The 27,937-nt window shown below is 40.3% G+C and overlaps 1 long non-coding RNA gene across 1 annotated transcript in view; it reads right to left on the bottom strand.

Moving 5' to 3' along the window:
* The window catches only part of LOC129076872 (uncharacterized), a 41,459-nt gene extending 31,132 nt beyond the window's left edge, over positions 1 to 10,327 (bottom strand). Inside the window, exon 1 of the long non-coding RNA XR_008529759.1 lies at positions 10,050 to 10,327. This is a non-coding gene — a long non-coding RNA (uncharacterized LOC129076872). The remainder of the gene's footprint in view (positions 1 to 10,049) is intronic.
* Positions 10,328 to 27,937: the final 17,610 nt, after the last annotated feature.

The raw sequence follows: 27,937 nt of genomic DNA, 5'->3' as shown, positions 1-27,937 counted from the left end.
GCTTTGCTGGGAACTCAGAAAAGTTGAGAAAAAGAATCCTGCAGCAGACTTTTCTCAATAAATTATTTCCAATCAACCCCGCCCCCCGCGGGTTTTCCTTTTCCTCTTAAGTTACGGTTTGTTTTAGTTCTTGGGAACCCGGGAAGGAAGAGACTGGCCTTCTCGAAACGCATAAATATATCACTCTTCAAAATAAAGCAATGTCTTCTGCTTATTCAAGGTGTAATATTAAGCTAATCACGGACAGGAAGAGTAGGAAAGAGAAAGGGTTGCATGGATTTGGAGAAGAGAAGGCGGCCACTGGGCTTTTCAGTGCGACTTGGTTTCAGGGATGTGGCTGGTGCGCCCCCTACTGGTGGATTCTGGTTTCCAAGACTGGCTTTTACCTTTAAAAGAAGGTGTTTGGAAATAAAGAAAAAAACATGAGGGGGATGGGAGGAAGATCAAATTAATTACACGCAATCTAAACAAAAGGGAAGTTAACATATCATATAAGCGATGGAACCAAATCATAAGAATCAGATTTAATTTGCTTAACTTAGAAATGTACATATATAACCTCGAGATAAGTGGGAGGTTAAACCATGGGAAAAAAAGAGGTACAAATTATGAGATTCAACATATGAATGAATTATGATTGTCCAGACGCCACGAAGGGCAGACTAAGCATTCATTTTATGATAGTGTATGCACTGGCCTGTGCTTAGCAGCATTATTCCAAAAGCCAGGGGAAAATGAAAACTTATGGATAATTAAGTTTGAAGACAAAACCAAGGGCTTGGTGTGGATAATGGTGGTGTATATGTATTAAAATAAATATTAAAAGGGAGGGTTATAGAAGCAAACGTTTTTAAAATCTCTTCCTCTCTCTCAAGGGGAAGTAGTAAGAAGCACAATTTTTTCCTTGGGATGATATATAAAAGCTTTTATACATTCTCAGATGCATGTGCTTGTGCCTGAACTCTATAATAATTCATTTAAGAGGTTAAAGGGGCTGGCTAGGTCTTTTGTTAATTGCTTTTATCATATAAATAAGCTATGGAAATACATTACAATTGTGTTATCATTGGTTGCATTTATTTACAGCTTTATTTTAATTAAGCTTGCTGTACTTATCAAGGCAATAAACTAACTGTGGCTGGTGTTTATGCATAATAATGTGCTATGAAAATAAGATTAAAAAAGGTGGTGATAGCAGAAACAATTTTTTCTCATTGGATTTTTTTTTTTAAAGAACATAAGCTTTTAAAAAATCAGATCACCGGCCATTCTATTTCAATCCAGCACCATCACTGGCCCCTATAATAATAACTATAACAATCACAATGGATAATAGAAGCAGTACTGTTTTAGGTTTATAACAGAGGGCTATAGTAATAATAACAATACACCATTGACTACTAGGGAATCAAAATAAGAATTGGAAGAGGGTGCTTCATCCTCCAAAAATGTAAAATGTTGCCATTGGCACAATTTATGAACACTGAAAGTGCTTAATCTAAAGAGAGTGTAACATTCCCCTTTAATAGCCAGCAAAAAGCAGCACACTTTCAGAGCAAAATTAGAAATTAAGAATAAAAATGCCTAATTCCTGGGATATTCAGATTTCATTTTGTTCTACTGTAGGCCCCAGCCAAAAATTCTTACCTGATTAAGTATAGCTCAATTTTATTTAAAAATAAAGTTTTGCATTGATATTTTGCAAAGATATTTTTCTCCTAAACTCCCCTCATCCCTCCTCAAGTATTATATCTGAAGTATCTGAAGCCAACTAACAATTTTGTGGATAGGGGACTGTAGACTTATTTTTTCTTCTTAGTGGCAAATAGAGGTTTAACTTGCAGTAATTAGGTGAGAACTAGCCAAGCATCTTACTATTATGATGCTTGTTAAAAAAACGCTTCTTTTCTGCATCTGCATTTGAGTGTGTTCCCCTCCTCTCTTAATCTTCTTATGGAAATGAAGGCAAACGGCAGGGAACCTGCAGAGTCTTGGAGAATGTCCTTGTTAACTGGAATTTCTCAGCATTGCTAATTAGCAGAGTTTGACGACGACCACCAGTATTGGGGGGGAAAGCTCTGTTTAACCACTCACAAACCATTCTGAGGAAGAGCAGACTAATTTTATTTTGTAATTAAAATCTGAAAAGGGCCCTATTTGACAGTTAGGGCTACGAGAGTTTTATCTCCCCGTGAAATAATTACTGCCTTGATAACTCAATTTTCTGAAAAATGTCAACTGTGGGCTCCAAAAGTTTTAATTTCATTACGTAAGGAAAAAAAAAGAGAGAGGGAAATAGAAGAAAATGTACAGAAAGGCTTTCTAATTCTGGAACTAGTTAAATGTGTTAGGAGCCAGATTTGGCCAAATGAAGGGGTTTTTTTTTTCCTCCCTTTTTTTTGTTACTTTTCCTCCGGATCCTAACCTTCCAACTGTGTCCACTGAAAGTGACCGTAGCAGTGATCATGCTGCAGTGGAAGAGATCGTACCAGTATGGTAAGTCAGAGACAAGTAAAACTAAAAAGAGGAGGATGGCAGCTCAAGAAAAATTCCTGTTTTTAAGAGCCAAAAATAAAGGAAAATTTCAATGTTTAGGACAATGCTGGTGCAATCTGGTAAGATGAGATTTTATTGACATTATCCTGTAGCACAAGAAAACTGAGAATTACAGAGTTAAGACACTGGTCTAAGCCAATTTAAAAAATTTTCCTTCCCCCTCACTAAATCGCAAAACACTTCAATCACTCATGGCATGGAGCATGCCATGAGACTTCCGGAATGATCAACACTTGATTCTTCAAGATTTATGAAACAAACACAGATAAATGGAGGTAGAGAAAGGTATTAGAGGATTTCTTTTCCTTAAGAAAGCATCACATATTTTCAAAAAATAATAAGACACAAGCTGGAAAAAGTTAGGATATAGAAAATAAGAACAAAAATTAGTAAAGTAAGGCAAACTGCATTCGCATAGATAACTGTAAAGTATCCCTCAGAGGAAATCAATCCCAGAGCAATTTTTATAAAGCAATTTTCAAAATGATACAAACTCTTTCATCTACATTTCCTTCATTTTCTTCCTATTGCCGAACTTGTTAGATTTTGGAAATGTGAAGGATTATTGATGGGAACTATAATTGTTTCTAGATGATACAAAGACAAGCATATACCTCTATCCTTTTTTATTTACTAAGGCAAAGATATGCATATGATATGCATATGGACGCATGGTAGATTGGCAATTTAAAATTGCTTAATCATATTTTTTTCTTGTCTGTCCCTTCAACACCTTGTTTTAATTTCTAGAAGTGGTATTACACATAACAAATGAACAAGGGGATAACAAATGCTATTTCAATCCAGGCCCAATTTTATCAAATAATTTCATTCAAGAGCTGTAAGGACACTTGAAACCTAAGGAATGCAGAGCTGCTCTGCATTCAGCTCCTTTTTATACTCATTCTCTTTCATCTAATTCCCACTGATGAAATAAATACATTTTTAAAAGAATTCAGTAGTTACAAAACTAAATATATTTTCCTCTTCAAATTATAGCAACAAAAGTAATATATAATCACTGGTGTATGTCTTCAGGACTGTATATAACAACCATCATATTGCTTATGGCATTACATATGTATGTACATCCTTCATATATTCCAGCTCAAATATTTCCTGGAAAAAGGATTTACACTTCACAATTTCACTTCATTACTGAATTATAAAATAATTTTAAGGTAAAATTCTGTCTCTGCTCTGCAGCTGTTGTCCAGGGGCAAAAATACAGTGTGCCCATTAAATGATCTAATTAAAATAAAAATCCCCTTTATAAAAAGACAATCTGAAAATTTAAAGAGCTGTCACCAGTGGTTATCAGTTGCATTGAAAAAAAGATGAGACTGTAATTTTTATTTTAAAAATTAGGGGGAGGGAATAAAAAACCAAAAACCTGGCAAACAGATCCCCAGGAACTGCAATCGGCCCAACAACCCCATGGGCCGTTGCACACCCCTAAATCACGCCTTGCGAGTCTAAATACATATCACCCTGACTGACCACACTATCTTGTGCAATTAGTCATAGCGAAGGAACAGGGCTTCCTCAGAATCCTAATTTTCCAGTGACTAGGATTGTTACCCTCATTTTAGAAAAAAAGATGATTGTTTTAAATTCTCCAATTGTGATTATTTCATTTAGTTGTGACCACAACTTTTGTGGAAAAAACAAACCTAAATGATGCATGAATGACACCCCAAAGCATGCCAGGCGCACACTCATTGCGCCGGCACTGCGCCAAGCAGGAAGACCGCGTTTCTCTTGTCCTGCCCCTTCCAAGCTGCAGTAATGGAATTTAGTCTTCTTTCTTCAGAAGGGTCATCGGACAAAATAAAGACTCACCAAAAGTAACAAAGCCCGACTCTCTCAGAGGACAGAGGTGTTTGGTACCCCAAAAAGCAAGTTGGGGAAATAAATTAGATCTGCGTCAGGGAGAGAAATACTGTCAAAGGAAAAGGGAGAAAATCTTTTACCTGTTTGCATGAAAAGAAGCTAAAAGCAAACCATTGGGGGGGGAAAATCACCCTATAATCACCATCAGCCCTAAACAAAACTATTACCCACTTTCTTTTTTCAAAGATTTGCAGCTGTGGCTCGCCCTGGAAAGTGCTCTAAATCAAAGTGTACACCCACCCTGGGCGCGCTGGCACCCTCAAGGCCTCCCGTTGACATCTGGAGCCCTCTCCCCAGAGCTCTTCTGGTCTCAAAAGAAATGTCTGAGAAGTCTGCCTTCCCAGGGGCCCACTTCTGCTCACCCCTTAGCGCCCCCCCCCCCCCTTCCAGCTCTGGCTCAAATGGAGTTGGGCTTCCACACCCATCCCAATGGAATTCTCAGATCGCTAGCCTGATAATCTTTAAAGGCTCTTTCCGAGCTGGGGCTCTGACTTTTATCTCCCCTCCAACCCTTCTTCCCTTTTTGTAGGCTCTCCCGACTCCTTTTCCCTCCCGCCCCACCCTCTCTCCTTAATTTGAAGATCATTGACACGATAGGCTGTAATGAGTCCTTCAGAAACTGTTATGATCTACAGTGACAATCTCTGCACCTAATTCACAGATTATTGACAAGCACCATAGGCTCAATGGTGTCAAGTTGTACTTGTGGTTTCAACACCCTTCAGCAACCCACATAGCAGCTGGGCCCTGGATTAGGACCCAGTCTGGCAGCGTTTATCTACCCGCTGAGTGGTGGAGAGGTGAGTGTCTGTCTGTCTCAGCTCCTTCAGGCCTGCCTGGCTGGGCTTTCTCCCTGGCATCTTCATCTCGCTCAAGGTTGGATCAAGAAACTAAAGTGTCTTCAAAGTTTAAAAACAAAGTAAAAGAGCAAACTTAATAAATGAGGGCTCATCCATGAATCTCGGTCTTAATAATCAGTGATTTTCTCCAACCCCAAATAGCTAACAAACTCCAAGCCTCGTATACCGACCGGCTTTTCAAAGTTGAGGCTTGGGTTCGTCAGGAAAGATGCCGTGGAGAGAAGGGGCTGAGGACTTAACACCCACTCAGTGGGCCCACGCTAGGCCGGCCCATCATCCTGGATCGCCCTCAGAATCGGGCAAGATTGACTCCTTCCAAAGCAGGGCGCCCAGCCAACGGGCTCCGGCTCAGGCCTGGACACTGGGACAGGACACCAGAAATGTCCGCCCCGCCCCTAAAGGGCTTTTCGCCGCGGTGGAAAAGCGCAGCCCGTTGCCAGCCGAGGCTTTGCCTGCTCCTAAGGGGTCAGTCCCTTGCTGCCCCCTCCCCAGGCCCCAAAGGTGGAAGAGCTGCCTTGCTGCTGGCGCGCCGTGTGGCGTGGGATTCCGGCTGGGACTAAGGCCGCTGGAAACCACAGAAATGACACTGTGCTGGGAGAGCTGGGTGCTTTCCCAGGCCTAGGCCACCCACTCGTTCAGTTCTCTTTTCCAAATTCGCAGTTGCGCTTTCTCGTTGGGCCCCGGGAAGTTGGGGACTTACTGACCGCCCGCCGGCCGTCAGGTGCGGCTCCTTCCTCCCCTCTTCTGGCTTCTCTCTACAAGTTGGGACCCCCAATGGGACGCAACGGGACCGACATCTCCGGGCCTCTGCTCTTGCAAATGCTACATCACTTACAAACTGCAGGCATAGATCCCATTTTGTGGGTTGCCCCCAAAGTTCTGGGGGTTTTGGCCTCCTCACGACGCGGGCAGCCTTGGACTGCAGCTGTCAGCGCCTCGTTTGTTACCTTACGGGGTTGGCGCTGGTTCCAGACCTGGCCCGGGCTTAATATTACTGTGATGGTACTAGTTTTTTGGTAAAGCAAAAGGTAGGGGTGTCTGTAGCAGGGAATCCCGCCAGCTTGTTTTGATAGAATTCCGGATAAAAACTGATCAAAAACCTTAATTCTTTTCCTTTCATAGTATCTGAACTAATTTATTGAGAAACATAAGCTGAAATTCGATTCTGGAATCAGATGGAGAAGGCATCTTTCATCGCATCAAATTGTTTTCACAAACACCCCTGAAAGCACCATCTCTGATCCACTGATTTTGGGAGGTGGGAGGAATAAACCTAAGATCAACATAAACAACTTGTGTGGCCACAATTAACACCTTAAAAAGTAATTCTGTTGGAACATGTAGCTGGTTTCCTTCAACTGGCAAACTAAAAAAAAAAAAAAAAAAAAAAAAGGCAAGCCCTGAACTTCTTAAGGTTTTTATCTAAAAATAAAAGATTTAAGTATATCCTTGATGAGAAAAATCATAAAACACCTTGTTGAGATCTTATCTGTTTATTTAGCACATGAATTGTTTCAATTTGATTTTACACATCTAAATAAACCCATATTTTCCCATTGTTTTACTTTCAAAAAGGTCTCCTTTTTATAGTTTATCTTTCTGAAAGAATGCAGAGTGTACTTTTGTCCTTAGTTGCTGACCAAAGAAAAAGGCAAAGCTCTTTCTTATGTAGACAGGTAGTTTTTGGAAGTGTAAAAATAGTCCTCTTTGCCTTAGGATAATTGGGATTCCTCGTCAGTTAAAATGATGAATTTCAAAAGAAAATACTCTTTATCATTGATACACTTTCCCTGAAATCCTAAGGCTGAGATAAAAGAAGAAAGGTGTCAGGCACCTGTTTCTTAAATAATACCTGAATTTTAACCGCTAGCCGGGAAAGCAAAAGTTTGATCAAGCTTGGTTTGGGGGATGGGAAACATTCAAAGAATAGACTGGCCTTCTAATTACATTCTAAAAATAAACAAATAAAATGGAGCAAATATTTCGTTTACTCAGCGACTCAGTTACAATACTTGAAGGACCTCTGATGGCATTCAAGATGCTGCTAACAACGTCAAAGAAGCAGGCGGCAGCAGCTTCCGTTTTATTTTTTGAATGTGGATAGAATGGGAGAAGTAACTTTTTTTTGGTTCTCCTCTGCTACGGAAGAAAATCCTCTTTGTTTTTAAGATCATGCTTCTCTACGTGTTTTACTATTGCAGAATCTTTAATAAGAGTCCCAAACTCAAATCGGGGTAGGGGGTGACTGGAATGTGAGGAGGAGGAATAGGTTAGTCTTTTTACTGAATTAAAAGTGTATTATCTCCTTTTAACTTTTTATTGGATAAAAATTATATTATATTTCAAGGATACAAAAACTTGTTTCTCCCTCCCATCTCCTTTTTTGGAGGGTGATAAAGAGTTGTATCTAACCCCAGAGCAAGGTTCTAGCGATTTCCAGGACTGGCGCTGCGCTGCTCCCACTGTGTCCAACAGGGGGCGCTGGCACGAACCTGCGCGGCTGCTCAGTGCCGCTTCACATCTGAGCCGGGTTCCAGCCCCGGAAGGCGAAAACCGCTCGCGGGGTCGAGTACAGAGCTTTAGTCTTCGTGGATAAAAAGAGATTAAAGGCTAAATTCTTTTTTTGGGTGTGTGTATGTGGGGGGAGGGCGGTGGGTTATCAATTTTAACCAACTACGAAAATGTAGAGCTTTTTATGCTTTGATGTTCTCATAAAGAAACTCCTATCGGTTGAGGAATTACACGGTTTCTGAGCCAACTCTGCTCCAGTGTGGGGGAAATTATTTAATTAAAAATATATTTTTCCATCTGTTCACATGATCTTTTCAGAAGTCTTAAAAGCTGACACTGATCCCTTTGGCCTGTTAACCCTGCCCCAAGTTTCAAATACTTTAGCTATTTCGAAGGCCCTTCTATTAATTTGAAGCAGAAAAAAGAGACCCAAATATTTAAATCCCCCCCCCCAAACAGTTACTCCTCTGCATCCTTTTTTTCCTCTCTTTCTTTAAACAGGAGCTTTTATGTGATTGACACATTTCACACTGCCGATTCTGCAAAGCCAGGTATAAATGACATAAATCGGCTCTTAAAAAAAATCTGATGTTGGACTACATAACACCCATGTATAAGATGAAATCTAAATAAAACTGTAATCCATCCACCCCCACCCCAACTTAAAAAAAAAAACCAACCTTCACCTGTATTTAAATATCGTGTCTTTAATTACAGCAGTTGGGATGCATGAGGCTGAAATGAAATTAGCAGTCATTACCAGTCCTTTAACTCTGTGGTGCTTTTGATCAGCACTAAATTAGCTTTCCAGTCCTAACAAAGACTCTACAGCAAGCAGTGGGCTGTAAATAAGACAGCGCGACCTGCCCTCAACACCTTTTCTCTTGTCAATCATAGCTCTATCATTCAGCCCAAGATTAACCTTTATCTACCAAATTAAAAAAAAAATAACGAAAGAAAGAAGAAAAAGAAAAAAGAAAAAGGAGGCGGGAAGGAAAGCCCCCTGACCATCACATGTCGCAATAACAGAGGTTCCTGAGAGCCCCCTTTAAATTGTATTATAATGAGCCCGTGTCAGAATCTGCAATTTCCAAATCATCCCTCTCTACCCTACCTCCCTATAACTCTCGAGTATATTAGAAGAGTCAGAATGATGTTCAGGTAGCACAGGAATCCCTTTTCCTGCGTTCCTAATCGAGCTGGGGCCACCCTCCATAAATCAATTTACCATTAGATTCTCCTCCTCTATGAGTCTAACACAATTTTGGGAGAGGAGGGGATATTTGAGGAGGAAAAAAAATTATAATTTTAAGGCATATACATAAGTTTCTGGGATGAAACAGTCAATTTACTCCACTAGTAGTTTCCAGTTTCTAAGTCTGAGGAGAAAAAACCCACCAGCAGCAACAACAAAAACCCAGCTGCTTTGCCCAGTACTGAATTAAGAAAGTAAAACATTGGTTCAAATTGCCATTAGAGGGCGCCAGAGAACAAGCCCCTATCAACCCTCGCACAACTTCCCACAGAAGGCCCCCCCTTCCCCAGCTTCCAGCTTCGCCATGCTCTGTAATTCCTTCTCTCAGGTAATATTTTCTGCTTATTCTGCCCTCTTGCCTCCCTAGATGTCAATGACAAACTCTCGTAAAGAACGAGGTGTCGCCATGTCCCTTTCCTTCTCTTTTTTCCACCTTCCAACCACCACCAAAATAAGAAGACTCCAGGTAAAATAGTAGCAACCCCCTAGTGACATGTACCTTTGGCTCAAATCACTCTTTCCATTCTATGTAATCTTGGTCTGGAGAAGGTTCTTTGTAGGGATCAAATGCTAGAATTTAACATTCTTAAAATGGAAGTCTGAATTTTTCATTTCTGCATTTCTCTCTGGGGGCTCACAGATTTCTTCATTTTCATAGAAAAAGAAACACACATACTCTTGCAAGGCAACTGATTATGTTCAGCACTAAAACTGTACAGAAGAGAATAAAATAATGTCACTTCATTTCTGCGTTTGTTAAAGAAATCAAAATTAGCATTCAATTCCAAAAGTTAATGCTTTCAGACTTAAATCTGCCTGTGTTAAATGACTGCCACACGGGGTGTATTTCCAGATCTCTTAAAGGTCAAAAGAAAAAAAAAATAGAATGAGAGGGGAAGAAAGTGAGTTGGGGGGGGTGGGCGGAGAGGAGTGAGCTAGCAGTGAATGTCAAAGTTGGGTTGCAAACTACTTACATGTCCATGCCAGATCAGGGTGTTGTCTTGTAGCAGTTTGATTGGCAGGTAAAAAAGCGAAAGAACGTGAGGGCTCCCTGAGCCTCTTGTCAGTCCAAGCTAGATCACTTCTCACCGGACAGAACAGTTGAAGGAGCTTGCAATTCCCCTCTGGTCCTCCATCCAAGGCACCGGGAATCCATTTCGGCTTTTCTTCCCCCCAGTCTCTCCATCAGCCTCCTGCCTTCACCCGCGTCGCCTTCTACCAGCCTCCAAGACCTAGCCTAGCTTTGCCACTGCAATCCCCTGCAACAAGAAAAATCGTTTATGGCTTAAAACCCCAAATGGCTGATTTTTTAAAAGAGAGAGGGAGAGGGAGAGAGAGAGAGAGAGAGGAGTGAGAGGGTGAGGGGGAGAGAGAGGGGGAGCGAGAAGAATGCACCCAGAGAACAACAAAAAAGTCAGTTATCCTAACACTGCTCTATCCCCCCCACCGTACAGAAGAAGAATAAAAAAAAAAGCTTTATGTTTTTTCAGTGGGTATTCAAAGATAATTTGATGCCATTGTTTCTGCTACAGATGGTTCTTTTAAATACAATAACACGGCTCTTTGTGCAGGCTACCCACAATAAAAATCGAAAGCGTTCCCCTGAATAACCATTTTGTTCTCTCTTGTATGGGGCCAACAAAAGATGCCGTGAGGTAATGGGTTCTGTTTATTGAAGCCATAGAATAGGGGTTTGATAAAGATTTTTTTAAAGCAGAAGACCTTGCAAGGTCGGGCTGATCTCTTCATATCTTTTTATTAAAATATTTGTCCAATAGATTATTCCTTGGTGCAGCTGCAGGTTTTCTCCTCAGTTCTTAAGCAGCCCAAACATTTGTCTCTTTGAGGAGGTTTTAAAAAATCTAAAATTATATATCAATGGTGCAGTAACCTTATCAAATCCTGAATTTTTAGGCTCAGTGCTGGCAAAGGCAATGGAGTTTCAATACTATTTGGTTTTGATGGAGTGAGGCGGAGGGTTGGGGAAAAGGAGCCACAACCACCCCAGAGAGGCAACTGAAGAAAATGAGCGAGGCTTTCCTCTCCTCTCTCTTGTTGACCATGCATGAGCCAAGCACACAGATCACCGAGGACTCCGGGTGTGTCTCCTGATCTCAGCAAGCTCCCACCTGTGTTTGTGTGTTGGCTAGGGGCGAGGCGCAACTCCTTCCCATCCTCGCCTTCTCCTCTGGTTAGGCCTCCCATCTCAGGAAATGCAGGATGGGAACCCAAGGAGAGGCATGGAACTAGTCGAAGGTTAGTGTCTAGCAACCAAAGGGCCCCACACCTGGCTCTCTTTCACATATTGGTAGCTAGTTTTGACTCTTTGATCGCTATCCTGTCAGGGGACTGGTGGCCACAGCCCTCCTGTGATAGCACCCCACCCTCTCATGCTTGTTTTTACAGTCCCTGTGTGCCATCCGCCCACCACCACTTGCTCCTTAGTTCCATGGAGAGCACCTGCCTCCTTCACCAGGGAAGCCCCGCCACCTAGAGAAGCCTCTAGACCCAGCTGAGGTCCGTATGAACTTTGAGAGAGTCCTGAACCTTAGGCAGTGAGGGTACTTCAAGAGAAGGGGAAGACGGATAGGTTTGTCTACCTTTCCATGGGAATTAGTGCCAGGCCTCTCCAGCCTCCCGTAGCCCTGAGTGACAACAACCCGCTTTTTTGACTTCTGCTCTGTGTGTTTTCATTTGTGGCAAGAGAACAGTCTGGGAAAATGGTTTTAATTTTAAAAAGTTTTCATTGGTTCTCTGTCTTTGTCCTCTGCCCCATCTAGTTCTTCCTTTCTTCCCACAGACCATCCAAAATGAAAGAAAGATAAATGCTCAAACGAATCCCTTGACAAAAATGATCTTAGCTCTCACTTTCCATTTGGGCAACAATAATGTTATTGGCTTGCAAATGACCTGGAAGTCATCTAATAAGGGATTCTTGGTGACTATTAACTGAGACACCAATTAAAACCTTTCCTATGAAACTTGAAAAACAAACACAAATAATGAAACAGAATGAACACTTTAATATCAGCTTCAAAGAATGAAAGAGCAATCCTAAATAAGTTATGCATATCCCAATACTCTCTGGATTAAGAAAAATGTGCCTTTATAAGTGTGTGTTGGGGGTGGGTAGGGAGGAAATGAAGAGTGTAAATCAAGAGTTGACCTTTAATAGAACAGGCTAAGGAATGCGTATTTGTTACTTTTGGCACTGTTGGAAAGGTTGGGGTGGGGGGAGATTCATCATGCAAAACTGAAAGTCAATAGTAGAAGTACTTCTCCTAACTAGAGGTGGAATGGTAGAGGGCAAATGTAAAATGTTTGATCCAGGGTTTTTTAAAAAAGTAATCCACCGAAATGATGGAATGATCTCTGCCTGCTTCTCTTGTCATGTTTTTTTTTTCCTTTTTTCTGCATAGAAACATTTATAAAGGATGCCCCAAACTGATTAAAAGCTATTTTCCTTTTTATGATGAACTGAAATAAGAATCTGAATTGCTGTGCTGTCTCCACTGAGGAAGGAGTTTGGGGCTGAATGTAAGTCTGTAAGATAGGAAAGCCTCAGTGAGTAGTCAAATGTGACTAAAGGTGAGTAAACTTTACACATCTTATCAACTGAATCTATTCAATCCCAGAAATAGAGAAGTTTAAAATCTGTTAGTTGGCCTCACTCTCTTGTGAAGGATCAAGAAGAATTTTGTAGGCAGGTGCCCAAAAGTTGTCTCAAAAGCTATAATGCATTCCACCTGATACAGGAGAAGACTTGAGCCTTTAAAAAATGTGGAGTGTGTTAGGGTGAAAGGCCAAAACAACAAATTGCCTTGGTAGATGAGGGAATTAAGAATTAGTTGTCTGCAACTGGAAAACTCCTTAAAAATAGTCTTTCTGTATCCAGAAAGTAGGCTGACCGGTCAGCTCTTTTCTCTTTGGAGAAAGCATACACTGTTTATGGGCTCTGAATTGGAAACTTAATTAATCAAAAGTGCTTTTGGGCCAAACCTGAGCTCTCCCAATTCTATAAGTGCAAATCACACTGGTTGACGTACAGGGTTTACCGGGCCACTCCTAGACTGGGGATGTCTGTGAGTAAGTAGCATTCAGCACCGAAATGGCAGTTAGTACCAACATCTAAAGGATGTGGAGGGAAAGAAGGGTGTGAGGGGAACGGAGGAAGGAAGAGGAGGGAGTGAGGGAGAAAAAAATGGAGAGAGGGAGGGGAAGGAAAGGTGGAGAGAGGATAAAGAAGAGGATGTAAGCAGACTAAAGGCACAGGGGATTAGCAAGAGGGGCACCCGGGGCCTGGTTTTAAATTGGAGAGTGCTTCTTACAAGGGAATACTATGCCTACGATCTACTATGATGGGGGTGGGGGAGGGTAGGGGGGGTGGGGAGTGGGGCGGAGGTTGGCTGTTCCAGCGAATCAATGACCATACAAATCATGAGGTCCACCGAGATGCTAAAGCTGGGCCATGCTTTAGCCATCAGCTACGGTGAAAGCTGTACCTTTCCTCTCTTTAAGCACTCAAGCATTCTCCAACTGGCTGCTCCATCCTCTCCACGCGGAAAATAAGTCAGACTCGGATGGCCAAGGCCCCGGACCCTGGTGGGCCTGGATCCCGGCTCTCAGGCAGTGGTCTCCCGCCAGGGCTCTCGGGGTCCGGGGTCCGGGCGGCGCCTCCCCTGGCCACCTTCCCTGGCGGGGGGCGCGCGGGGCAGGCAACCTACCCTCACGTTCCTCGCTCTGCCGCTGCTGGGCTGCGTGTGTGGGGCTCGGGAGGAGCGGCCAGCCCGGGGTGGGAGGGGCAGCGACTCCCCCAGCCACAGGGGGTTATGGCAGCGAATGCTTAGTAATTATACCGCAGACCCTGAACATGGTGGTCCTTCCAATCACCCAACACCAGTCAGTCATTCACTTAGACAAAATAACACAACACCGCCACTTGATGCACACTTCCCGACTAAAGAGCCTGGCCAGGCCAAAAAGGACTTGTTTTCAATACAAGCTCTTTAGATTCTAAAATCTCACCCGGGAGCGCGCGCGGGAGCCCGCGCTCACGCGCAAAGGGAAGGGGGGCCCTTTTTTCTCAAAGTCTCTAGACAAATTTTATAGCCTCCCATCCATCCGTGCCCTGGGAACGGACACGGGGGAACTGGGGCTGAGGATAAACGCGTCTTCTGAGAGCTACCAGCCGGCCTCTAAGTCTGCGGGGCCCTGTGGGATGAGCAGCCCCAGGTCATTTGCATTAAGAGGTGGAGGCTTGGTGGGCTGACTGGACTACCCGGGAGCCCGGGAGGGGCTGCGTCCCCAGAGGCCCGCAGGCCCTCGTGCGTCACCCGGTTTCCCGCGCTCTCAGCCCCCCATCCCGACGCGGTTCAGGCGCAAGCCCAGCCCCCGCGAGGCCTGCACTGCCGGGTCCCGCTCCCGCTCCGACAGAGTAGCCCGGGTCCCGGGACTGCCTGCAGGCCTGGCTTTCCAGACAACTCCTGCCCACGCGCCTTCGCTGGCCTCTGGGCTGCTCCGAGGCACCGGGCTGGGCTCGTTGGCAAGAGCTCCGTGACTAGACTCAAGTGTCAAAGTGAAGTTGGGAACAGCTCGGTCCTTGGCACACAGTGAGACCAGTTTGGTTTGTTCTCCAGTGCGCTGCCGCCTGTGGAAACGCGAGCCTTGCATGGCCCTGGGACCACTGGGGAGCATTGCGAAATGTGCGTCCTCCTGAGGCTGGAACAGAGTCACCTTGAGGGGTTCAGGGATGGAAAATTGGGAACCTAGGGCGGAATGGGGGCAGAGGAGGGCAGCTGGCAAATCAGGGAGCCAGGACTGAAGTTGAAGTATTGAAGGTGGGAGTGAGGAATCTAAGGGAGCCTGCTCCCTTAGGGGCAAAATATTGGGCACGGCCTTCTTTCCTACCGGTCTTCTAACTTCTGGAAACCCCTGAGGTCCCCCCTGTCTTTATTTATGCTAACACTGACAGCATGGACTAGAGAAGGGTGAGAGGAAAGTTGGAGGTGGTAGCAAGGCCCACGGGGAGAATTCATCAACGGACTCTTACATTTCCCTGTTATATATAAAATGAAGTTATACATGCAATCACATGTTTTGTGTTTATGTGTTAAGAGCATTAATTTTAAAATGTTAAATATTTAATATGCGGCACATTTTGTGACATTTTAATTCCATTTCTTACTTTAGCAATATCTCAGAGTTTCAGTAAGTGGAAATATCTCTCGTCCCTCAGCCTCTGAGTGACAGAGTGGAGTGAGAAGAAGGGGCCATGAGCTATTTACCTTGTGTCTGTCCCTCCAGCATATGCTTACCAGTATCATGCTTCTGAAATTACCTCTTGCATCAATTTAGAATAAATTAGCTTGCATTTTGGATAAAATATTATCATCTGCCAGACTTCAAGAATAATCATGTACAGTTTCAAATGTACACCTTATCCAATATTTACCAGTACACAACTGGATTTGATAGGCATGTATTTGAACCAAAATTCACATAGTGCAGCCCATGAACATACTTGAGACCAAGTGCAAAAGCTGTATGTACATAAAAGTTTGAAAAGGTATACTAAAGTGTGGTGATTATGATTTATTTCTCAGAGGTCCAAGGATAGGCAGTTGGTCTGAGTGGCTTACTGATATATTCTTAAAAGAGAGTAAACATTAATGTGAATATTGGGAGAGAAGGAGCATGCTGTTTAGGGGTTTGCCTGCAGAAAGAAGTTATTGATCCAAGGAAACTGATTCTATGGAGAATTTCTATTTGTACTGCCCCTTCCAGTCTATTTGTTTGAGAGTTAAAAAGAAGAAATGAACAAATCTTTAATGAGCATCTATTATGTACCAGCTATCTTCTCTTATCTAATTCTCATAATAGTCCTATAAAATTGAGATTATTACCCCCCCTTTTTTTAATTTAACAGAGTAAATGGAATATCCAGCTGGGTTAAATATCTATGGTTACACAGCTGGGAAACAGGAGACCTGGGTTTCACATCTAGCTCTGTAATTCTACAACCCAGACTGGTCTTTAGAATCTGGAGGACTGAGTCCAAATGGACTCGAATAAGCATCAGTCATTACTGACTGTTGTGGATATAGCAGGAGATTGGTTGTGAACCGTGTGGCCTCCCTGCCTGCCTCTCTCTCTCTCGCTCTCTCTCTCTCTCTCACCCCCTTTCTTTCCTCTGGATGGCAGCCTCTTAATTCTGGCTCTCCTTAGGATCTTTGGCTATGAGGAGGTTGACCTGGGGCAGGAATAGAAAAGCCTGTGCCTGTTTCCTGTGTCATACTAAAGTTGGACCTACAGTTTAAAGTCAGTTTTCCTAATACAGGTCTCAACTGGCATCAGGTTTAAGGCTACCCATTGGCTAACTTGATCAGAGTAATCATTTTATGGGGACAGTTTTGACACATAGGTCAAACTAAGTATCAGTCTTAAAAACACAACCTCAGAAATCAAAAGGGTGGGAGGGAAATATAGTAATAACAGAACACGTGACTACTAATTAACCTTATTAACAACTGCAAACTAGTGAACACTTATATTATTTTCTCAAAAAGGCAATTAAATTTTTTTTGCCTTTTATTAACGACCTCCCCCCCCACCAGATAATCACCTATATCAAAACCACCCTCTAAAAGGTCAGTAGAAATTATTTTAAGGCATTCAAATATAAAAAAGTATTGTTATTTTAATAGGCACTGTGGATAGTTTAATTTGTATCTTGTATTAAATTAAACATATGGTGAACAGGGTATAATAGATTTTCTATAATTTAGCTGCCAATGTGGCAACAGCAGCCAGTTACTCTCACCAGCAGACTTGTCAGTGGTTTGTTTACTAGCTTATTTGAATTAAAATAAAGCTTCGCTTCTGCTGACTGCACATCATTATCTATGAGACCATAATCCTGCTAGCAAATCCTATATCTTCCAGAACTGGCTCTTTTGTTTGGGATTACTGAGAGCTTAGCCTATAACAAAGAGGAATAAGGCAGCCCTCTCATCCTCATAATTAAGTGTGGGGACTAATTTAGAAACAAACCCAGAAAGATGTACTATTTGGAGTTATATTTCTATACAGAATGGAGGAGAAACAGGATAGGCCAAACACCTGATTGTTAACAGAATGTTTAAACTATTAAGCAAGTGTACTACAGGAATCCAGCTTGTTAAAATTAAGAGCAACAGCAAATAAGGCGTTGATGGCCTTTGCACGGGGCAGTAATTCTGTATGAAAGATCTGAAGGTATGTTTGGGAAGAGGAAGTATTAGAGTGTCAAGCAGGAGATGTGCTGTATGCTTTGTGCATGCTATTTATTTTGTTCTTCCATTATCCTAACAGGCTGCACAATTAATAATTATTGCTATGAGAAGAGTTATTAAATGTTTGATAAAAACAAAAACCTACTTTTTCATTTACTAGGGAAAATAAATCTCATCGGAGATAGTTAACGGTACTTCCAAGGCGCGGGGCGAAAGGATGGGTGATTGCCTGGCTCCTTCCGCACACCCAGCTCCGAACAAATCTTCATGAATCTTGGTGGCCCAATTCTATCTGCGTTTAAGGGAAGAATTTCACAACGAGGATGTCTACAGAAACAGCTTTTCCAATCGACAATTCGCCTGTGAAATGATGTCTGTTTGTTGAAGAAGAGGGAAAACACGGCTTGATTTATCAATGTCTTTAACATTAATTGTCACAGATGGGAATTCTGAGGACCTCTGTGAAACCAAACCAGACCCTGGTGAATTATAAAGCAGGTCCTTAGACTTTAAAAAAACATTTAGGCAAAGTGACAGTTCAGAACATCTGTTAGCCTTCTGTCTGAGTATAAACTAGATGTCATGGAGTGCACAGCTGTAGGCGTTTTAGGCTTTTTTTTGCCAACATCTGTCACAGCAGTACAATAATATAGGTAATTATCAACACCTTACATAAACTGTTTGCTATTTTAATTTTTAGAAAGAGTAAAATTAGTGTTATAGTCTTTGGCAAAAATAATTGAGTTGAATAGAATCATTTTTCTTTAAAAGATGAATGAACGATCTGATCATTCTTTGAAAAACACACATTTTAAATATTTTCTGCAGCCAATATCAGTATTATACCATTTTGAAAAGCAAAAATTCTAACTGATTTTTTAAAAGTAAAGATGAAAGTACACATAAAATAAAGGGAAAGGTAGAAAGAGGCCCATAATTTGCTATTCAGAGCAACCAAAGATGGTATGTTTTGTGATTTAAAAAATAGAGTTTCTGAATACCACACAATCATGGCATTAATTGATTCCATATTCATAAAGATTAAAAATTCACTTTCTAATGTCAGTACACCAAAATCTGTAGTGATGAATTATAAAAAATTGTTTCCCTCCCTTTTCCTTGCTCCTCTCAGTTCTAGAATTTCTCAGAGAAAAGACATAAAACTATAATTCACATCCTGCCAACTTATAACTAAAGTTAATTTGAAAAGGGTTAGCATATCATATAAATCCAAGGATGCTTTATTCTTGTAGTGCCACCTAGATATGGATCATCTACAGTGCTCACCCTAAGATACTGCACATTATTGTCTCATATCTAATTCCTTTGACGTATACTGTAGTTGTTTTTCAGCCTAAAGAACTCGAAGCAGCAAGACCATATTCCAAAGCACCTGTTCTGGGGAAGATGCCAGTCAATAATGTCTTATTGAAAGACCAGGCCCAGCTAGAGAAAATAAAGGAATTGAGCTGCAGTTGGATTTCATCATCTAAACATGCAATGTAATCTTAACCAATTCATTGCACACTCCTTTTGTTTCCACTACAAAAGGGATGTTACCTTTGTCAGAGGTTGTAATTCCAGTATGTTCAAGCAAAGACAAGGGAGAAATTGAAAAAGTGCTATCAATTCTACCCACAGCCAGGAAGAACTGTAGGGTCAGAAGGTCATTATCACTGTCCCATGTACAGTTCAGAGCAGACCGCAGATAGCTAAAATTTCCACATTGCAATCGAAAGGTATAATAAAGGAGACACAGAAAATACTGCGTAAGAATAGGCGTAGGAAATCATATTCTTGAACACATTGTATTTAACACATGTGAAGAATAAAATGAAGTGCATCTCTATTTGGGTAATAGTTGTGGGGGCTTAAAATTATGCTTTCTTAGAACAATCTTCAGGAGGAGGGTAATTTTATTAATGGAAGGTCACTATGGGGAAAAAGTCACAAATTTCAACATTCATAATCGAAAGGTCTAGGAAAGGTCAAATGAGAAAGAGAAAGAGGACGTAAATATAGATTTAAAAGGTAGACAACCTGGCCCAAAAGGAAGGATTAAAAATGAAAGAAAGTGACTGAAAGGACAGGAAAAACGTGAGAGATACCGACAGAGAATAAGGCTGTGGGCAGTGAGTGGGGTACAAAAGAGGGTATTGATTACCAAAAGGAGTATTAGAGGCCAAATGAAAATTTAGGTCCTGTAAGTGTGAGCACTTCCTAAAGAGAGTGATCAGCTGTAAGAAGTGAGCATATGAAAGAGAAACATTGAAAATAATAGCTAAGTAGCATTGTTTTGAAGTCTGTTAAAATGGGTTTATTTGATATTTCTCAATGCCATATATCTTTACCAGCAAGAGAAAATCAATATATTTTGACATCTAGAAAAAGTGGGAAAAAAATAGAAGGTAACCCATTTCTCAAACAACTTAAAAAATACATTTAAAAAAAAACTTTTTAAAACATGATGATGACTCCTTAAGGGCATTACTTTTTCGACCTGGAACTGTTTGGAACAGGGCAATACAACAAGGATATCTGCAGCGTCACATATTGGAGTGAGCTTCAAAAATTATTGGATTAAAACAATCTTCACTGCAGTGGTAGTTTATACAAAAATCCATACTAGTCCAGAGTTTATACTGTGACTGTGAAGGCATATTTGTCTATAAATATTCCTCCTTGATCGCTTGGCACTCCTTAGCTGATAGGAATAAGACTTTGTTAGGGTCCATATTATATGTTGAAAACTGTGTCCTAAAGTCAGAGCTGGCTCTGATCAACCCGCTGAAACAGACACCGTTTGCAGTCAGCATGCTCTCATCTTCTTCCCTCTTTTGTGCTATCGCCTTTCCCGGCTTGTGCCCACTGCCCTCATCTTCCTTCATTAAGGGTCTTAATCCAGGCTGATCTTCCCTAGGTAGTGTCCCAGGCTTGCCTCATCCTTCCACTTTTCAAAATCTGAAACAAATGGCTAATAAATGGATTCATCATAATGTACTAATGACTGGTAATAACAATATATTCTTTCTTCAAAGTTGCTAGCTTTATGCCAGAAGCTCTTTGAAGGGGGACAGGGCACAGATCTTGGTCATTTTTGTAACCTCTGTGTCACTCAACAAAGTGTCTTTCCCATAATAAACATTAACTTGTAAATGAATATTTGTCGAGTTTTATATTTTTCTCCCTAAATGAATCAGTCTGTCTGTCTATCTATCTATATCACTGAGAGTAACCTTTATTTTTGAATTTTATGTATTTATATTTTAGGTCCCAACAGCTAGAGAGATACAGTGGTCAAGCAGAATTAGATTCTTTAAAAGTACTATTAAGTTTTTTTCTTACTGATGTTTATTATAAGCACATTAAAGGGAAATTTTAAAAGAAAAATATAATTTATAATACTACCACTATAGCCCCATAAATAACTTAAAATTTTCTATATTTCTCTCTGATCTTTGGCCCACACATACTTAAAAGTTATATAGTACATAAATCTTTGGATTTTTTATGTTCATTTAATTTGCTGTGCTTTGAAACTGAATTTGTCATTAGAGGACAAAGGCTTATTGTAAATATTAAAATTTCTAATGGTAGAATTTTAGACCTTCACAAAAAATCTGAGGAGATATTTTTGGATTGGGGAGACACTTTGTCAGAGCTCTCTAAGGCCAATTTTTTGAAAGTACCTTTTTTTAAAAATCTTTTTTATTGACTTTATTGGGGTGACATTGGTTAATAAAATTATGTAGGTTTCAGGTGTGAAAGTAGTTAATCTCATGGTCTAAATTATAGGTACTTTTGTTTTTGAAAGGAGAAAGTGGAAGCAGAGGATTTTAGAGACATAAAGTAGGCCTTAGAGAAAGAGAAGATCGAAAATGAGATATAATAGTAGGTACTAGCTTCCATTTTGACTGTCGAAAAACTGAAGGTATTTATTTGTCTCTCCTGGAGCCTATCTAGAAAAAAAAATCTCAGATCTCTGAGTTTTTCTATCTGTATTCCAAATACATACCTCATAATAGGGCTTGGTCAAAAAGGTTTGGATGCATAGGTCATATTCACCAGCATAAAGAAAAATCAAATTAGTTTTCTCAATATCAGTCTAATCAGTCACTATCACTCTTGCAGGCAACACAAAGCCCTTTAGAGAAGAAACACAAGAATGTTTTGTTAATCAATGGATCGTATTGAACACTTTTGAGTGTTACATAATTAGTATTTTTACCATTGTAAGTCAAAAAGATTTGGAAGAACTGCCACAATGTGGAGTTTAGCCTTGAATGTCCATTACCAGAAAATGGAATGATTAGAAGAGTATGATCAACTAGTCTATATGAAATACGCATTTTCATGCAGTCCATTTCTCTCTTTTTCTCTACTCTGTTTTGACCTTACTATCTGCTGTGGTTCTTATATATTCAATGCAAGTTGTGATCCCCCTTCCCTTAGACACACACACACACACACACACACACACACACACACTCACTCTCTCTCTCTCTCTCTCTCTCTCTCTCACCCTTTGACACCAATTGAAGGAGGCTGATTTATTACGTTATGCAATTTAATCCACCATTTCTTATTTAAGAAGGATGGCCTCTAGAGTATTTTTCTTTTCCTAATATGAAACTAAAATCCCACAAGGCCACCACCAATATGTAATATTATCAGTCTAAACATAGAAGGAGATTGCTTCCTTTTTAAAGGTTAGAGTTCATAGGATCACAGAGCAAGACTCTCTGGAATTCTCTCTCTTATAACTCAGCTTGTCTTGAAGGGGCTAGAAAATCAGGCCACAACCCAGAGAAAATTGTGCTACAGAGAAAATGCAGAGCCGATTCCCATCTCACACCTGCAGAATCTGCTGTCAGCTGTTCAATTCTAAATTCTGTGGCTTTTCTTGATTTCTGTCTGTTGGCTGGCTAATTTATTAACTCCTTAATATCTGCAGCAAAGATCGCATAGGCAAATATTTATGGGATCAAGAAAAACACTAGAACGAAAGGGTGACTGAGCAGGCTGACTGCATTTTGTGTTTACTACACTAAGTCATTGCTGAGAGTGGTCTCATCTGCTGCACATGGTCCAGAATGGCGCCTCAGAATTCAGCCTTGACTTCCTAGCCTGGCTTCCATTCACGCCGCCTTCAGCAGCCTAGCTAGCCATTCAGTACACCGTCCTCATTTTATGTTGCAGGCAAAAAGCCAACAAAAATATGGTCACATTTAAAAGCCTTTTAAGCAGTGAGCACCTCCTTCCTTTCCCAATTGTTCCCTGCTTTTTCACATTCCTAGTTAATAGGTTTTTAAGGCAGTTTCCCCAACTCTTTTCCTGCCACATACTGTCTTGCCTGGCATCTATGCAGCAAAAGGCTGTTCTTAAGAGGTTTTTAAATCCATTGTACCTATTTGTGCCTTTCAACCGCTAACTCTTCAGGTATGGGCTGTGTTTCTTGCTTAGCATATTTCATATGTTCCAAGCCATTCACAGCAACTATAGCAAAAGTGAGGTGAAAATAAAAATAAAAAATACAATCATTTTAAGTGAAGTTTACGGCCATGTCTGCAGTTTTCTATTTGCTCAAGTCATCTCACAGATATCTAGCAAGAAGAATATTTTTAGGAAGTGTACAATTTTGAGCTGAAATAGAAATAAGCTTTCTTCTCTCTCTCTCTCTTTCTCTCCCTCTCTCTCTCATTAACATTCCCTGGTAAGTCATGAGGCTTTAGTCTGTTGAAACACCCATATACTACCTATTAGGCTGTTTGGAAATCCTCCCCTGTTCTTGTTTTTATTAGTAGAATGAGAATAAGAAAAAGGTGCACATAATGAGCATTAGATAATTTGAATATTGAGAGCTGGTGAGGATATAAAGGTCTGTGTTTACACTTTTCATTTAACAAGTAGTTATTGCAGGCTCTGTGGCAGGAATTGTGCTTAGGCATTAGATGTAAAGATGAATAGGAAATGTCTTTGTCCTAGAAGTTCACGGTCTAGTGAGGAGAGAGCCAAGTAAATAACAAGTAAATAAGCAATTAATTAAAAATGTATTTTGAGAAATTATGCTTTGTGGCTTTGCTCAAAGGTAAAATGATTTGTTTTAGATCGGAGATAAGAAATATAAGGTAGTTAAGTATGTTGTTAAAATCTAAAGTAAACAAACATTTTTCTTCCTGGCTACAGAAAATAATAATAACTAGCACTTGGTTTGTTTTTTTTTTAGTCCTCACCAGAGCACATTTTTCATTGCTTCTTTTAGAGAGAGGGGAGGAGGGGGGCGGGAGGGGGAATGAGATCGATTGGTTGCCTTCTCACACACACCCTGACCAGGGCACACCCCCTGATGGGGTTGAATCCACAACCTGCGTATATGCCCCGGCTGTAACCTTCTGGTCTACTCTTGTAGACCATCTTTGGTGCTCCAACCAACTGAGCCACACTGGCCGGGTTGACTAGCATTCCTTTTAAATGCATTCATATGTTTTTTTCAGGCCTTGCAATGCTGTATGCTTTTTCTGCAACTTTGAGACCACTGACTTCATCATGTTGCCAAAATGAATTGAAGTTTTCTAACTAAGCAGTGCAGCCATTATAAATTACTCAGATACTTGTCTTATAATATGTCCTTTTTTCCCCCCTGGTTTTGTCCAGTGGGTGATATTTTATAGTAAGCTACAGAAAACCAGATTAGCAAAAGTTCTCAAGGGTAAAACTATTTGTAATAATCATTTTTCTTTCTTTTCCTGTGTTACTGTTATGTCTGGCAAAACTTTTCATTTACATTATTTTCTTATCATTTCCTTATAATTCTAACTCTCCCCTAGAGAAGGATATATGTCTTTATTCTGCTTTTTGTCCCCAATGCCTGATTGGCACATAAGATAGGTTAAGGCAGGCAGGCAGGCAGGCAGGAAAGAAGGAAGGAAGGGAGGAAGGAAGGAAGGAAGGAAGGGAAGGAGGAAAGAAGCAAGATATTAAATCTTTTCTTCATGCTGAAATAGTACACAGATCTGTTGCCACTTGTGTCGCTCCATCTTTGAAACCACCAGTTGTTCTTTTATTTTATACATTGTATAACACTCCATAGTTTAGCTTTTAAGATGAGCTGGTCACAACACATTCAAATTCTGACAAACAGTCATACCATATTTATTTTTTGTTTGCACTGATTATCCACAAAAAGACAATGAAAACAATTCCATTCAAATAGACTTAGATGGTAGTGTTGTTAAAGAGGAAATAATCACAAAGAGCATTTCAGTTAAAGGCCCAGTGAAGTGAGAGCTTTTTATTCTACTTTCTGTAAAGAAAAATTGGCTTGTGGCAAAGTCATGCTTCTGATTAGAGACCATGCAACAATCATGGGTCATGTTGTGATCAGTCATACCTTCGGCTGCACGGTGCCTCCTTTATGGAGTTTATAGGATTTACAATCTTTTAAAAGTCTAAAACAAACAACTGTTACAGAATATAGCTGTACATGCATTTAAAAAGAAAAAAAACACCCTATTTAAAAAAAAACATAAAGCAAATGGTTTCTAAATCTTTATTAAGGAAAGAAAACTTGGTTCTTTCTTTCTGGTGATTTATTTTCTTTGATTAATTTATTCAATGTATATTTATTAATATCAGTTTTGTGAAAGGGGTTATGTAGGTGCTGTAAGGGAAACAAAAATGAAAAAAGTATTGCCTCTTCTCCATTTTTTTTGAAAAGTTTGAGAAAAACAGGTATCAAAACTTATCTGTCTCCATACATGAAAATTAACTAAAAATGGATCAAAGACTTAAATATAACACCTGAAACAATAAATAACATAGAAAAAAACATAGGTACTAAATTTATGGACCTTGGTCTTCGAGAGGATTTTATTAATTTGACCCAAAAGGCAAGGGAAGTAAAGGCAAAAATAAATGAACAGGACTATGTCAAACTAAAAAGCTTCTGCACAGCAAAAGAAACTGCCAACAAAACAAAAAGGCAACCAACCGAATGGGAGAAAGATATGTGCAAATTATAGCTCTGACAGGGGTTTGATATCCAAAAGACATAAAGAACTTATACAGCTCAACACCAAACAAACAAACAACCCAATTTAAAAAATGGTTAGGGGCAAGAAGACATAAAATTAACCAACAGATATATGAAAAGATGCTCGGCTTCACTAGCTAATATGGAAGTGCAAATCAAAACTATAATGAGACGCCACCAATACCTGTTACAATGACTATTATCAATAAGACAAGTAACTATTAGAGAGGTTGTGGAGAAAAAGGAACCCTCATTCACTGTGGCCCAGAATGTAAACTGGTACAACCACTATGGAAAACATTATGGAGGTTCCTCAAAAAAATAAAAATAGGGTTACTATATGACCTGGCAATCCTCTTTTAGGTATCTACCTGAAAAATTTGAAAACATTTATTCACAAAGATACACCCCCCCCCCCCCGCCACTGTTTCATTACAGCAGTACTCACAGTGGCCAAGACATAGAAACAACTGAACTGTCACTCAATAGATGATTGGATAAAGAAGATATGGTACATATATACAATGGAATACTACTCAGCTATAAGAAAAGATGAAATACTGCTACTTGTTACAACATGGATGGATTTTGAGAAGATGCAATATAGAGATGATGTATCATAGGACTGCATACATGAAACCTATATAATCTTTTTATTAACCAATGTCATCCCAATGAATTAAATAAAAATGTAAAATGTAAAACAAAATAAATAAGAAATAGCTCCTGCCTTCAGGGAACTTTTAATCTGGTGAACAAAATGACCATATACATATAATACGATGCAAAGCAGTCTCAAGGGAGGTGTATTAGGGAAGTAGGGTTTGAGCTGCAACTTGAAGAATTTAAACCAGCAGAGATATGAGGAAGACTTTATAAGCAGAGGAAACAGCGCATCCTGAGACTCTGTGCCTGCAGCATGGTGTAAGTATTGGGATGAAGCCTTGCATCCGTTAGGGTTAAAGAGATGTTCGGATACAAACCATGAAGTTTAGACTAAAATCCAAGGAATATTGTGTAGTTATCTTTTAATTCAGAAAATAGGAATGTGCTTTTTAGGAAGATTAGGCTGACAATCTGTTGGATGGTGAGGTGCAACAGGAGGAAAAACTAGCAGTGGGAGCTGAGTCGGGAGAGTGTTGTAAGATTCCCAGGTAGGTGTATCATACTGGATTTTGGCTGTCGTGACTAGAAGAAGAGATGAATACTGGATGGATGCTGTACCTACATGAGCTTCTAAAATTTGTCCTAAATAGGAGAGATGAAAGGAGTGAAAAGGAATCAAATATGGCACCAAAATTTTGAGCTGGAAAGACAAGAAGACTGGGGCTATTAGGAATGGAGCGAGGACACTGGTGTAAGTGGGAAAGGCACGAATTTGGTTTTGATCCTGTTGGATTTGAATTGCTGTTAGTTCATTCAGGTTGGGGATAACCATCAGAGAGTAATGACGACGGAGGGACTTGGGAGAGAGGTCAGAGCTGGAGACAAATTTTGGAATTATTTGCATTGCAATGATAACTGAAGTTCTTCAGGGAATAAGTTGCAAAGAGAAAGAGAGAGGGTGGTGCGAGAAGGGAACTACGGACAGAGCCTGGACAGTCAAACGTCAGGAGATGGGCCCACAAGGGGAGACAGAGGTTCAGCCAACAGTAAGACTAAAGGAGTACAAGACATATGGAGAGTTACCAGGACCAAGAAGAGAGTGAGTTTTATATTAATTATTATTATTATTTTTGCATCTTTCTTTCTTTTTTCTTTCTTTCTTTCTTTCTTTCTTTCTTTCTTTCTTTCTTTCTTTCTTTCTTTCTTTCTTTCTTTCTTTCTTTCTTTCTTTCTTCCTTTCTTTCTGTTCAAATACATTTGTCTCCACCTTCCCACCACCACTTTCCCCTGCCCCCCCCTTTATTTTTAATGGCACATTTTTAATATTCCTTTGCATTGAATTTTTTACATTGTTTAACAAAATTATATAGGTTTCAGGTATATGATTCCATAATATAACAAATCAGCTGTATAATGTATTGTGTTTTCACCACCCCAGGTCAAGTCTCCTGTTACCACCACCTGTCCCCGCTTTACACTCTTCTACCTGCCCCCACCCCCTTTTCCTTTGGTAATTGCCATAGGTGTTTTTGTTTGTTTGTTTTTTGCTTAATCCTTTCACCAGCCCCAAAAAGAAAGTTTTAAAAATGAGGTGAGGTCAACAGCAACCAGAAATGTTCACTTTTTTAAAAAAGTTCTCCTTTAAAATATACAGTTTCTGTTTTATCTGCATGTTTTTGTGTTATATATATCACAAATATGTTCTGTGTTTGGAAGGATACACACCAAACTATTAGCAATTGTTAATCTGGAGGGGTAGGGAGATAGATTTTTTCTATACAAGCATATAAGGACGTATCAGTCAGGACCTCAGGAGGAAACAGATGGCACATTCAAATTAGGATAATTAAGAAAAGTTTAACAAAAAGACTATTTACAAACATGTGAATAAGGTGTTGGAGACTGTGAAGATTAGTGTAGTATCCCAGTAACAACAGCAGGGTTTGTTGACATT

The sequence above is a fragment of the Pteronotus mesoamericanus genome, unplaced genomic scaffold (genome assembly GCF_021234165.1).
Source record: "Pteronotus mesoamericanus isolate MK-2021 breed Mesoamerican mustached bat unplaced genomic scaffold, CSHL_Meso_final contig_116, whole genome shotgun sequence".
In the NCBI taxonomy this organism is placed as follows: domain Eukaryota; kingdom Metazoa; phylum Chordata; class Mammalia; order Chiroptera; family Mormoopidae; genus Pteronotus; species Pteronotus mesoamericanus.
The sequence above is the reverse complement of the archived record's forward strand: the minus strand, read 5'-3'. Positions and strand labels throughout refer to the sequence as shown.